Source organism: Hypanus sabinus, chromosome 7 (genome assembly GCF_030144855.1).
Source record: "Hypanus sabinus isolate sHypSab1 chromosome 7, sHypSab1.hap1, whole genome shotgun sequence".
Classification (NCBI taxonomy): Eukaryota; Metazoa; Chordata; class Chondrichthyes; order Myliobatiformes; family Dasyatidae; genus Hypanus; species Hypanus sabinus.
The window spans coordinates 179,679,109-179,693,937 of NC_082712.1; the positions used below are offsets into that span (position 1 = coordinate 179,679,109).

Here is a 14,829-nt window from a genome sequence, read left to right on the forward strand (position 1 = left end):
AACCTATCAACCTCTGTTTTAAATAGCCAATGACTTGGCCTCTGCAGCCGTTTGTGGCAACGAATTCCTCAGATTCTCCATTCTCTGGCTAAAGAAATTCCTCCTCAACTCTGTTTTAAATGGATGTCCCTCTATTCTGAGGTTCTGCCCTCTGGTCCTAGACTTCCCCACTATACGAAATATTCTGTCTACATCCACTCTATCTAGGTCTTTCAATGAGATCCCCTTATATTAAGACCATAAGACCATAAGATATAGGAGCAGAATTAGGCCATTTGGCCCATCAAGTCTGCTCCACTATTTTATCATTGCTGATTGAATTTTCCTTTCAGCCCCAATCCCCTACCTTCTCCTCGTATCCCTTCATGCCCTGACCAATAAAGATTTATCTATCAACCTCTGCCTAAAAAATACATAAAGACTTGACCTCCACAGCTGCCTGTGGCAAAGAATTACACAGATTCACCACTCTCTGGCTAAAGAAAGTACTCCTCATCTCTGTACTACAAGGACATCTCTCTATTTTGAGGCTGTGTCCTCTGAGCTTAAAGTCTCCCACCACAGGAAACATCCTCTCTACATTCACTCTATCAAAGCCTTTCACCATTTGATAGGTTTCAGAAATCACCTCTTATTCTTCTGAATTCTAGTGAGTACAGACCCAGAGCTATCAAACACTCTTCATATGACAGGCCATTCAATCCTGGTATCATTCTCATGAATCTGCTTTGAACCCCCTCCAGATTCAGCACATCCTTTCAAAGATAAGGGGCCCAAACCTGCTCACAATACTCCAAGTGAGGCCTGACCAGTGCTTACTAAAGTCTCAACGTTACATCCTTGATGTATTTAGCCATTTACGCCCTAAGGAAAAGGTCTCTGGCTGTCCACTTGATGTGTATCTCTTATCATCTTTTACTCCTCTATCAAGTCTCATCTCATGACCCCAAAACCCCAACTTTTATATTTGTGTGCTGTAGCACTTAATTTTTATTCTCAGTAGTTTTGTAAATAACACTATTCTTTTGCACTTCTGGTTAGATGCTAATTGTATTTCATTGGTTTTGTATCTGTACTTGGCACAATGACAATAAAGTTGAATCTAATCTAATCTGAGAAATGAAGATCACCTGTGTGCAGTCAAGGTGTTTCAATTGATCGGTATAAAAATGCACCTGTGTCTGGAAGGCCCAACTGCTGGTGAGTCAGTATCCTAGTCAAAAGAACTCTCTGAGCAACTCTATAAAAAGGTTATTGAAAAGAACAAGCCACAAGATGGATGTAAGGAAATTTCCCAGTCACTGAATATCCCTTAGAGTATAGTTAAGTCAATCATCAAGAAATGGAAAGACTATGGCACAGTTGTAAATTTGCCTAGAGCAGGCTATCCTCAAAATTGGAGTGAGTGTGCTAGAAGGGAACTAGTGAGGGAGGCAACCAGGAGACCTATGACAACAGTGCAGACAGTGCAAGGAATTAAATTGTACCACAGAGGCAAAATTGAAAATGGCAAAAAATACAGGACTGAAGGTGCTATATTTAAATGCACATTGTATTCAGAATAAGGTGGATGAACTTGTGGTGCAGTTAGAGATTGGTTGGTATGACACTGTGGGCATCACTGAGTCGTGACTGAAGAAAGGCCATAGTTGGGAGTGTAACATCAAAGGATATTCTTTGTGTTGAAATGACAGGCAGAAAGGCATAGGCAGTGGTGTGGCTCAGTTGGAAAGAAATGGAAGGTGGTAACATAGGGTATTTGGAGTTTGAGGCTCAGCCTGAACCTAAGATGGTATAAACTGTTATATAAACTCTAATATGGTTAGAGCATTGGCTGACTGGTAGGAGGCAGTAAGTAGAAATAAAAGGATCCTTCTCTGGTTGGCCAGTAATTAGTGGTGTTTTGCAGGGGTCAGTGTTGGGACTACTTTTTATGCTGTATATGAATGATTTAGATGATGCAATAGATGGCTTTGTTGCCAAGTTTGCAGATGATATGAAGATTGGTGGAGGGGCAGTTAGTGTTGAGAGAATAGTTAGGATACAGAAGCACTTAGACAGATTAAGAGAATGGGCAATAAATTGGCAAATGAAATACAATGTTAGAAAATGTATGGTCATGCACTTTGGTGATAGAAATAAATGTGTGGACTATTTTCTAAATGGGGAGAAAATCCAAAAATCAGAGATGCAAAGGAACTTGGGAGTCCTTGTGCAGAACATCCTAAAGGTCAACTTATAGGTTGAGTCAGTGGGGAGGAAGGCAAATGCCATTTTAGCATTCATTTCAAGAGGTCTAGAATACAAGAGCAAGGATGTGATGCTGAGGCTTTGGAAGGCATTGGTGAGGCCTCACCTTGGGCATTGTGAACAGTTTTGGGCCCCTCATCTTAGAAAAGATGTGCTGACATTGGTGAAGGAAGGGAAGTGGATGTAGTTACTATTACAAGGGAGTGGGTGCTCAAAAAACTGAAAGACCTAAAGGTACATATGTCACCCAGACCATATGAGTTCTGAAAGAGGTAGCATTAGAGATTGTGGTGGCATTTGAAATGATCCTTCAAAAATCTTTGGACTCTGGCATAGTGGCAGAGGACTGGAGAATTGCAAATGTCAGTCTGCTCTTTAAGAAAGGAGGAAGGCAACAGAAAGGTCATTGGATGTATTAAAGGCAGAGATTGATAGGTTCTTGAATGGACATGCATTAAAGTTTACAGGGAGAAGGCTGGGAACTGGGGTTGAGGATGGAAAAAAAAGAGGGATCAGCCATGATTGAATGGGGGAGCAGACTCGATAGGCTGGATGGCCTAATTCTGCTTCTATGTCTTATGGTCTTATGGATAAGGTGCCACTTATAAGGTTGCTTAACAAGATAAGATCCAATGGCTTACAGGAAAGATATTTACACGGATAGAGGAATGGCTGTCAGGCAGGAGGCAGTGAGTGAGAATAAAGGGTCTTTTCTGTTTGGCTGCCAGTGACTAGTGGTGTTCCTCAGGGGTCAGTATAAGGACTGCTACTTTTCACATTGTTTGTCATTGATTTAGATAATGGAATTGATGGCTTTGAGACAAAGTTTGCAGTTGACACGAAGATAGGTGGAAGGGTAGGCAGTGCTGAGGAAGCAATATGATTACAGAAGGACTTAGACAAATTGAAAGAATACAGTGTTGGGAAATGTATGATAATCAATGTTCCATCTAATTTTTAGTCATCAGTGTGCGCAAAAATCTTACGTTGTGCAATTTTTTTTCCTGTGACAAAAGTATGTGTGCACTGAATGCACACGTGGAACAGTTTATATAGGTTTACAAACTATTTGACATAAAACTGCACAGAATAACATACATATTTAAATTATACAATTATATTTTTCTCTCTCCTGTCTTTGGCATTTACCCATTCTTTATCAACTCTACCTAGACTAATAGAACTTCCATCCAGTTGATAGCTTTTGATTCTCATTAACATATCCAAATGGCATTCACCTAAACGGTTTCTCAGCTTGTTTTTGAGTTGATTCATTAGGCTAAGACCTTGCTCACAGTCTGCACTAGACGTAAGAAAGGTTCCCCCAATGTCCATCAACTGTGCAAGGTTGCAAAACTGTTCATTTTGAAGTACAAATGCCACCATTTGAGCAAAGTTTGAAATCATTTTGGATTTAATTTTTTTCCTTGCACGGAAAATTTGAAATCAGTAAACTGTCTAACTACTACAGTATTTTCAGCTAGAAAATCATGATATTTTAGACATAAGGCATTAACTTGTTCATTGCCAAATGTGAAGTCATAATCTGCAATTGCAGAGAAATCAAAAGCTGACCATTCTTGTATCTCATTTTTTGCGCTTCACTCCCTTTGCTTCTTTTGAATCCGATATAGTGAATCAATATTTTTTCAATAAAAACTTAGTAAGCTTTCTACAGTATTTGAAACAGATCTTTGTAAACTTTACGATATGAACACTGTCCGCCAAAGATGGCTGCCGCCGTGATGCGGCTGTACAAACCGGAACGGGAAAGGTGTGGTAACGTAAATTAGTGACGTGTATTGTGTTATTTGAAAAACTGACTAGTTAACAGAAACATTTAGCTAAAAGATTATTTTCAATAATTATAATTATTAATTACTACATAATTTTAGGTAACTAACCTTTTGTGTGCATATTAATTTCCTTTGTGTGCTGGTTGAAAAATGTGTGTGCACGCGCACAGCTTAGAGGGAACATAGATTACATTTTTGCATTTTGGTAAAAGGAACAGAAGTGCAGACTATTATCTTAATTAGGGAGAAAATTCAAACATCAGTGGTGCAGAGGGACTTTGAGTCCTCTTGCAAGATGCCCGGAAGGCTAATCTAGAATTTGAGTCTGTGGTAAAGAAAGCAAATGCAATATTGGCATTTGTTTCAAGGATAATAGAATATAAAAACAAGGAGATAATACTGAGGCTTTATAAGACACTGGTCAGGCCACACGGAGTATTGTCAACAGTTTTGGGCCCCATATCTCAGAAAGGATGTGTTGTCATTGGAGAGAGTCCAGTGGAAGTTCATGAGAATGATTCTGGGAATGAAGGGGTTAACACATGAGGAAAGTTTGGCAGCTTTGGGCCTGTACTCACTGAAATTTAGAAGAATGCGGGGGATCTCACTGAAAACTACTGAATGTTGAAAGGACTAGATAAGGTGGAAGTGGAGAGCATGTTTCCCCGTGGTGGGGGTGTCCAGAACTAGAGGGCACAGCCTCAAAATTGATGGGTGACCCTAAAGAACTGAGGTAAGGAGGAATTTTTTTTACTAGAAAGTAGTAAATCTGTGGAGTGCTCAGCCACAGACTGCTGTGGAGGCCAAGTCCGTGCGTATATTTAAAGCAGAAATTGATAGTTTCCTCATTGGTCAGGGCACCAAATGTTATGGCAAGAAGGCAGGTGTATGGGGTTGAGTGGGATCTTGGATCAGCTATGATGGAGCGGACTCAATGGGCTGAATGGCCTAATTCTCCTCCTATGTCTTATGATCTTACAGTTTAACTCTGGAGGAGTTACAAGCTTCAGTGGCTGAGATGAGAGAGTGGCAAAGAGAAAGCCACTGTTGAAAAAAACTCACGTGAAATCTTGGTTAGAGTTTGGCAGAAGGGATATAGGAGGCTATGAAGTCAACTGGTAGAAGTTTCTATGGTCTGATGAAACCAAAATTGAGCATTTTGGCCATCAGACTAAACACTATGTTTGGCGTAAGCCAAACCCCATACATCATCAAAAACACACCATCCCTACTGTGAAGCTTGGTGGTGGCTACATCATGCTGTGGGGATGCTTCACTGCAGCTGTCCCTGGAAGGCTTGTGAAGATAGAGGGTAAAATGAATGCAGCAAAATCAGGGAAATCCTGGAAGAAAACCTGATGCAGTCTGCAAGAGAACTGTAACTTTGGAGATTTGTTTTCCAGCAGGACAATGACCTCAAGCATAATGCCAAAACTATATAGGAATGTCTTAAAAACAACAAAGTTAATGTCCTGGAATGGCCAAGTCAATTCTCAATCTAGTGAAGATTTTGGCTGGACTTGAAAGGGGTTGTTTTCTCATGATCCCCATGCAATCTGACAGCTCTTCAGCAGTTTTGTAAAGAATGGGGAAAAATTGTAGTGTCCAGATGTGCAAAGCTGATGAAGACCTATGCACATTGACTCAAGGATGTGATTGTGCCAAAGGTGCATCTACTAAATTCTGACTTGAAGGGGGTAATAATTATGCCATCAATTACTTTGTGTTTAATAATTGTAATAAATTTAGGCCAATTTGTAGAAATTTGTTTTCACTTTAACACAAAATAGTCTTTTTCTGTTGATCAGCGTCAAAAAAGCCAAATTAAATCCGCTGTGATTCAATGTTGTAAAACAATAAAACATAAAAACTTACCGGGGTGGGGGGGGGGGGGGGGGGGTGAATACTTTTTATAGGCACTGTAAGTTCAGTCTTTATTGGCTGTTTATTTTGTACTGTAATTAACAAAACAATAATCTATAAGTCAGTAGACAAAGGCTGAGTGCTGTTATGGCTGAACTCAGGTCTTTAACGTTCTGTTCGATTTGAGTGATATTGATAGGTTCAGCTGTTTTTCATTGCCTTCATTCTGCATATTGACATCCCTGTGAGTCACCTATTAATTCCAAGCACTCTGGATATAAAGCCCACTCTAGAGATTGCACATCGGAGGTGCATTGTAATGCTAAGGGATACTTATTGGCAAAGATAGCATCTTTTCATAGTGGGCCTAAAATCCGTCTGTTTGTTCAGCATCACACATACAAAATACTGGAGGAACTCAAACGTTTATGGAGCAGAATAAACATTTGATATTTTGGGCCAAAACACTTCATCAGGACAGGAGCAGAAGGTTGAGGAGGGGGATAGCTGGCAGGTGATTGGTGAGACCAGATGAGTGGGGAGGTGGCTAGGTGAAGTCAGAAGCTGGGAGGTGATAGGTGGAAAAGCTAAAGGGCTGAGGAAGAAGGAACCTGATAGGAGTAGGGAGTAGGCTATGGACGAAAGGGGAAGAGAAGGGGAACCAAAGGCAAGTGATGGACAGGTGAGAAGAAGGGGTAATAAAGGAACCAGATTGAGGAATGCAAAAAACAAGAGAAGGGAAAGGGGAAAAAATTACTGGAATTTAGAGAAATCGATGTTTACATCTTCAAGTTGGAGGCTAGAAACATAGAAAACCTACAGCACAGTACAGGCCCTTCAGCCCACAAAATTGTGCTGAACATGTCCCTACCTTAGAAATTACTGGCATTACCATAGCCCTCTATTTTTCTAAAATCCATGTACCTATCCAAAAGTCTCTTGAAAGACCCTATTGTATCTGCATCCACCGCAGTCACCGGCAGCCCATTCCACGCACTCACCACTCTCTGAGTAAAAAAAACTTACCCCTGACATCTCCTCTGTACCTACTCCCAAGCACCTTAAACCTGTGCCTCTTATGGCCACCATTTCAGCCCTGGGAAAAAGCCTCTGACTATCCACATGATCAATGCCTCTCATCATCTTATACACCTCTATCAGGTCACCTCTCATCCTCCGTCGCTCCAAGGAGAAAAGGCCAAGTTTACTCAACATGTTTTCATAAAGCATGCTCCCCAATCCAGGCAACATCTTTGTAAATCTCCTCTGCACCCTTTCTATGGCTTCCACATCCTTCCTATAGTGAGGCAACCGGAAATGAGCACAGTACTCCAAATGGGGTCTGACCAGGATCCTATATAGCTGCAACATTACCTCTCAGCTCCTAAATTCAATTCCAAGATTAATGAAGGCCAATACACTGTATGCCTTCTTAACCAGAGTTAACCTGCACAGCTGTTTTCAGCGTCCTGTGGACTCAGATCCCAAGATCCCTCTGATCCTCCGCACTGCCAAGAGTCTTACCATTAATACTATATTCTGCCATCATATTTGACCTACCAAAATGAACCACTTCACACTTATCTGGGTTGAACTCCATCTGCCATTTCTCAGCCCACTTTTGCATCCTATCAATGTCCTGCTGTAACCTCTGACAGCCCTCCACACTATCCACAACACCCACAACCTTTGTGTCATCAGCAAACTCACTAACCCTTCCCTGCACCTTCTCATCCAGGTCATGTATAAACATCATGAAGAGGAGGAGTCCCAGAACAGATCCCTGAGGCACACCACTGGTGATCGAGCTCCATGCAGAATATGACTCGTCTACAGCCACTCTTTGCCTTCTGTGGGCAAGCCAGTTCTGGATCCACAAAGCCGCAATATCCCCTTGGATTCCATGCCTCCTTACTTTCTCAATAAGCCTTGCATGGGGTACCTTATCAAATGCCTTGCTGAAATCCATAGCTAGCCAAATGGAATATGAGATGTTGCTCCTCCAATCTGAGAGTGGCCTCCACCTGGCAATAGAGGAGGCCATGGCCATGTTGGAATGGAAAGAGGTTTTGTTTGTGTTGCTCAAGATTTCCATCATCTGTGGAATCTCTTGTACGAGGGGTGATTGATAAGTTTGTGGGCTAAAGTAGAAGGAGTCAATTTTAGAAAACCTAGCACATTTACTTTTCAACATAGTCATCTCCTATATTTACATACTTAGTCCAGCAGTCGTAGAGCATACAGATTTTGGACCTTCAGTAAATGTCCACAGCCGGGCTGATTGATAAGTTCGCGGCTTAAGGTAGAAAGAGATGAGTTATTAACCAAACTTTCTGCATAATCACTCAAAGAGCTGAACAGCATGTACATGTAATGTGTGCTGTATAACTCATCTCCTTCTACCTTAAGCCACAAACTTATCAATCACCCATGCTGTGGACACTTTCTGGATGTCCAAGATCCGTATGCTCCACGACCACAGGACTAAGTGTGTAAGTGTGGGAGGGGACTATGTTGAAAAATAAATGTGCTAGGTTTTCTAAAACTGACTCCTTCTACCTTAGGCCAGGAACTTATCAATCACCCAATGTATTTATTTTGTTTCTTCAGCTCTAGTCGAACAACCCTGTGAAACTCTTTGAAGGAGAGGAGTTACAGACAGGTGGTCACTCCAGGGCCATGGGGGACAGAGAAATGGGTCACAGTCAGGAGAGGGAAGGGGAAGAGGCAGGTACTAGAGAGTACCCCAGTGGCTGTACCCCTTGACAATAAGTACTCATGTTTGAGTACTGTTGGGGGGGGACAGCCTACCTGGGGGAAGCAACAGTGGCCGTGCCTCTGGCACAGAGTCTGGCCCTGTGGCTCAGAAGGGTAGGAAAAGGAAGAGGAAGGCAGGAGTGATAGGGGTCTCTATAGTCAGGGGTTCAGACAGGCGATTCTGTGGATGCAGGAAAGAAACTCAGATGGTAAATAAAAACACAAAATGCTGGCAGAACTCAGCAGGCCAGACAGCATCTATGGGAGGAGGTAGTGACGATTTTTCGGGCCGAAACCCTTCATCAGGAGTGAAGTAACATGGGATGGTCGAGGGGGCATAAGAAGTGGGGGGAGGGATGAAGTAGAGAGCTGGGAAGTGATAGGCTGGAGGGAAATGGGCTAGTGGGAAGGTGGAGAATTATGGGAAATAAAAGACAAAGAAAGGTAGGGCTGGGGGGAGATTATAGTGAGGAGGGGAAAAAGAGAAAGAGAACCAGACTAAAATAAAATTGGGGAGGGTTTAAACTGGTTTGGCAGGGGGGTGGGAATCAAAATGTGAGTGCAGGGATTAAGGTAGAAGGACAGGGGCATGATGCTAAGAGTTCTGAGTTGATGAGGAAGGACAGGCAGGGGACAGAACATGATTGTAGCCAGTTAAAGGGGTTGAAATGTGTCTATTTCAGTGCTAGGAGTATTAGGAACAAGGAGGATGAACTCAGAGCAGAGCATGGATTAGTACGTGGAACTACGATGTTGTGGCCGTAACTGAAACTTGGTTGGAGAAAGGGCAGGATTGGATGATGCAGATCCTGGGGGTTCAAGTGTTTTAAAAGGAATAGGATGGGAGGTAGAAAAGGGGTGGGGAGGGAGTAGCATTGCTTGTCAGGGATAGTATCATGGCTATAGAAAGGGAGGACACTGCAGAAGGAGTGTCCATGGAGTCAGTCTGGGTGGAAGTCAGAAATAGGAAGGGATCAATCACTGTGCTGGGAGTAGTCTATAGGCCCCCAAATAGCCCTCGGGACACCGAGGAGCAGATAAGCAGGCAAATTTTAGAATGGTGCAGGAAATACAGGGTAGTAGTTATGGGTGTTTTCAACGTCCCTCATATTGACTGGCACTTCCTGAGTGCAAGGGGGATAGGTGGGGCTGAATTTGTCAGGTGTGTTCAAGAAGTATTCCTGACACAGTATGTGGACCAGCCGATGAGAGGAGAGGCTATACTGGATGTAGTTCTGGGTAATGAACCTGGTCAAGTGGCAGACCTCCTGGTGGGGGAGCATTTTGGTAAGAGAGACCACAACTCCCTTAGCTTCAGTATAGCTATGGAAAGGGATAAAATCAGACGAAATGGTAAAATGCTTAACTGGGGAAGGGCTAACTTTGAAGGGATGAAGCAGGAACTAGCGAGAGTAAATTGGAAACAGATGTTCAAAGGGGAAAGCACAGAAGTAATGTGGGAGAAGTTTAGGGACCACTTGAGCTGGGTTCAGGATAGGTTTGTCCCACTGAGGCAAGGAAAAAATGATAGGAAAAGGGAACCATGGCTGACAAAACATGTGAGGCAGCTCGTCAAGAGGAAAAAGGAAGCATATGTTAGATATAAGAAGCAGGAAGTAGGAGGGGCTTATGAGAAATATAGGGTAGCCAGGAAGGAGCTAAAGAAAGGACTTAGGAGAGCTTGAAGGGGGCATGAGAAGGCCTTGGCATGTAGGATTAAGGAGAACCCCAAGGCGTTCTATGCGTATGTGAAGAATAGAAGGATGACGAGAATGAAGGTGGGACCGCTAAAGGATAAAGAGGGTAACATGTGCCTGGAGGTGGAGGAGGTTGGGGAGGTCCTAAATGAATGCTTCAGTATTCACAAGTGAAAAGGATCTTGATCAAGATGAGGTCGAAGTAGAGCGGGCCTGTATGCTGGACAACGTGGAGATTAAGGAAGAAGTAGTGCTGGATCTTCTTAAAAACATTAAGGTTGATAAATCCCCAGGGCCGGATCTGATACACCCCAGGTTGTTTTCGGAATTGAGAGAAGAGATCGCAGGAGCATTAGCTATGAACTTTGAATCCTCTTTGTCTGCAGGGGAAGTGCCTGAGGACTGGAGAATGGCAAATGTAGTTCCTTTGTTTAAAAAAGGTAATAGGGAGAAACCTGGGAACTATAGACCGGTGAGTCATACATCGGTGGTCTGCAAACTACTGGAAAGGATTCTTGAGGATAGGATCTACGAGCATTTGGAGAAGTACAGTCTACTCATGGATAGTCAACATGGCTTTGTGAAGGGAAGATGAGCCTGATTTTTTTGAAAAGGTAACAAAAGAAATTGATGAGGGCAGGTCAGTGGATGTGGTCTACATGGACTTTAGCAAAGCATTTGACAAGGTCCCTCATGAGAGACTCATCCAGAAAGTCATGAGGCACGGGATAAGTGGAACCTTGGCTGTTTGAATAAAAAATTGGCTTAAAGGAAGAAAGCAGAGGGTAGTTGTGGAAGGAAAGTATTCTGCTTGGAGGTCAGTGACTAGTGGAGTCCCGCTGGGATCTGTCCTGGGACCACTGCTATTTGTGATTTTTATAAATGACCTGGATGTAGAGGCAGAAGGATGGGTGAGTAAGTTTGCGGATGACACGAAGATTGGAGGAGTTGTGGATGGAGCTGTAGGTTGTTGAAGGTTACAAGAGGATATAGACAGGCTGCAGAGTTGGGCAGAAAAATGGCAGATGGAGTTCAATCCAGACAAGTGTGAAGTGATGCATTTTTGAAGGACAAACCAGAAGACTGAGTACAGGATTAATTAAGATTAATCAGTTACTTAAGAGTGTAGATGAACAAAGGGACCTTGGGGTTCAAATTCATACATCCCTCAAGGTCGCTGCACAGGTTGATAGGGTAGTTAAGAAGGTCAATGGGATGCTAGGCTTCATTAACAGGGGGATTGAGATCAAGAGTAGAGAGGTCTTGTCGCAACTCTACAAATCTCTGGTGAGACAGCACTTGGTGTATTGAGTTGAATTCTGGTCACCTCATTATAGGAAGGATGTGGAAGCTATGGAGAGGGTGCAGAGGAGATTTACCAGGATGTTGCCTGGTTTGGAGAACAAGTCATATGAAGCAAGGTTAGCAGAGCTGGGACTTTTCTCTTCGGGGTGTAGAAGAATGAGAGGGGATTTGATAGAGGTCTACAAGATTATGAGAGGCATAGATAGGGTGGATAGTCAGTACCTGTTTCCCAGAGCACCAATAACAAACACCAGAGGGCATATGTACAAAATTAAGGGAGGGAAGTTTTTTACACAGAGGGTTGTGAGTGCCTGGAATGACAGGGATGGTGGTGGAGGCTAAAACATTAGGGGTATTTAAGAGCCTCTTGGACAGGCACATGGATGAAAGAAAATTGGACGGTTATGGGGTAGTGTGGGTTTAGTACTTTTTTTTAAGGATTATATGGGTCAGCACAACATGGAGGGCTGAAGGGCCTGTACAGTGCTGTAGTATTCTATGGTTCTATGATATGATCTTACCACTATTTATCACCAAAACTTACTGTTGTTTATCCCATCTAGATAAGAAATGGAAAGTGTTCAAAATACTCAACAGATCATTAGCATCTGAGCAAAAACTTAACATTGCAAGTCAAAGGCGTTAGCTTTAAATTGCCGAAAGAGTTGGAGAGCAATGGACTGCATGGAGATTTGTCACTGCAAATCCCATGCTTCCCATGAGATATGCTGTTTACAAATTGCAGGTTAATAGAATCATAATGTTTCAGAACACCATAGCACAGAAACAGACTCTTCGGCCCATCTAGTCCATGATGAGTTATTAAGTATCCTATTGACCTGCTCCTAGACCATCTCCCTCCATAATCCTCCCATCCACATACCTGTCCAAACTTCTCTTAAATGTTGGAATCAAACCTGCATCCACCATTTCCACTGGCAGCTTGTTCCATCCTCTAGGTGAAAAAAATTCTTCCTCATGTTCCCCTTAAATATCTCATCTTTTACCCTGAACCTATGACCTCTACTACTCTCACCCAACCTCAATGGGAAAAGCCTGCTGGATTTACCCTATTTATACCCTTCATAATTTTATATTTTAATGAGGGTAATTACAGAGAGGGAAGAGACCAAAAGCCTGTGTGAAGACTAAAGATGGTGTTCAACGAAATGGTACCTAACCCTTCAGTCTGTGGGCTTAGTCCTTGAACTTCCAGCTACCTATCGCTTTAATTCTCCAGGCCACATCCACATCTCTGGAGCCTTCTGCAAAGTTCTAGTGAGGCCCACAGTACCTCTTCTTTCCTCTGGACATGTTGCCATTATAGGCATTCAGTGAATTCAGATACAGTCGGCCCTCCATATCCGTGGGGGATTGGTTCCGGGACCCCTCGTGAATACCAAAATTCATGGATGCTCAAGTCCCTTATTCAACCTGTCTCGATCTAGTGCACCTTAGGACCCAGCGGAACCCCAGACCTGTCTCAAAGCGGTGGACATTAGGACCCGGTGCCAGAGCTCTGAATGCGCAGTGTTTCTGTTCACAAAAATAATCATGATCGTGATTGAAAATAAAGTGGAAATAATAAAACGATCGGAAAGAGGTGAAATGCCATCAGTCATTGCAAAAGCGTTAGGCTAGGTTGGTCAATGATCCGAACAATTTTAAAGGATAAAGTGAGAAAGGCTCTGCTCCGATGAGAGCTACAATTATTACTAAGCAACACAGTGATTTAATTATTAGGTTTTTGGGGTTTTGAGTTTTTGATCCTCCATATCAATCCGGCATGGTGGAGAGCGCACTAGGAAGTAATCTGTCCCGAGTCCCAAGAACTTCCATTCCCGAGCCCGGCGCTGAAACATACATTCTTAAGTGTTTTATATGCATAGAAAGGTAAAATATACACTATATACTAAGACAAATGTTTGACTAACTGACACTAAATAATACCGGATGTACCTGTTCCGACTTACTAAGAGAACTTCCAATCTTTTTCGATTCTGATGCACGATAACCCACGCATATCCTCCCGTATACTTTAAATCATCTCTACATTACTTATAATACCTAACACAGTGTAAATGCTATGTAAAATGGTTGTTATACTGCATTGTTTAGGGAATAATGACAAGAAAAAAAAGTCTGTACATGCTCAAACAACAAGTGCTGGAAGAACACTTCTGGGTTTTCGCGATTCGCGGTTGGTTGAATTCGCGCCTGCGGAATCCGTGGATAAAGAGGGCCAACTGTACCTTGTTTCTTCTCTTTGTATCCGAACTGTCTAGTTCTCCTGTTTGTGTTTTCTGTCACTGCACGCTGTCTGGCAGATCTGTCTGGTACTTCCAGCCTTCTCCCTTTGACCATAAGGCATAGGAACATAGGTCATTTGGCCCATTGAGTCTGCTCCACGATCCAAACTTGGCTGATTTATTACCTTCTCAGCCTCATTCTCCTGCCTTCTCACTGTAATCTTTCACGCCCTGACTAATCAAGAACCTATCAACTTTTGCTTTAATACCTAATGATTTGGCCTTCACAGCAATATGTGGCAATGTATTCCACAGATTCATCCTCTGGCTAAAGAAATTTCTCCTAATCTCTTCTAAAGGGATGACCTTCTATTCTGAGGCTCTGATCTCCGGTTCTAAATCCCCTCACTATAGGAAACTTCCTCTCCACATCTCCTCTATCTAGGCCTTTCAATATTCAATATGTTTCAATGTGATTTCCCTTCATTCTTCTAAACTTCAATGTCTCCCATCCACTCCATAATGTACTGGTTAGGAACAGGAGTACATTCAGCCAGAGACTCATTCCACCGAGGTGCAACACTGAGTGTCATAGGAAGTCATTCCTGCCTGTGGCCATCAAACTTTACAACTCCTCCCTCGGAGTGTCAGACACCCTGAGCCAATAGGCTGGTCCTGGACTTATTTCCACTTGGCACGATTAACTGGTTATTATTTAATTATTTATGGTTTTATATTGCTATATTTCTACACTATTCTTGGTTGGTGCAACTATAACAAAACCCAATTTCCCGCGGGATCAATAAAGTATGTCTGTCTGTCTGTATAGGCCCAGAGCCGGAGCGCTCACTAAATTTCACAGCTTTTCTTTCTCTCCAACTCCTATCCTTAACCTATTGCCCAACAGCTCTG

General features: G+C 42.7%; 1 protein-coding gene across 4 annotated transcripts in view; it reads left to right on the forward strand.

Moving 5' to 3' along the window:
• Positions 1-14,829, forward strand: part of lrrc56 (leucine rich repeat containing 56) — a 272,028-nt gene that overhangs the window by 126,654 nt on the left and 130,545 nt on the right. The window lies entirely within an intron of this gene.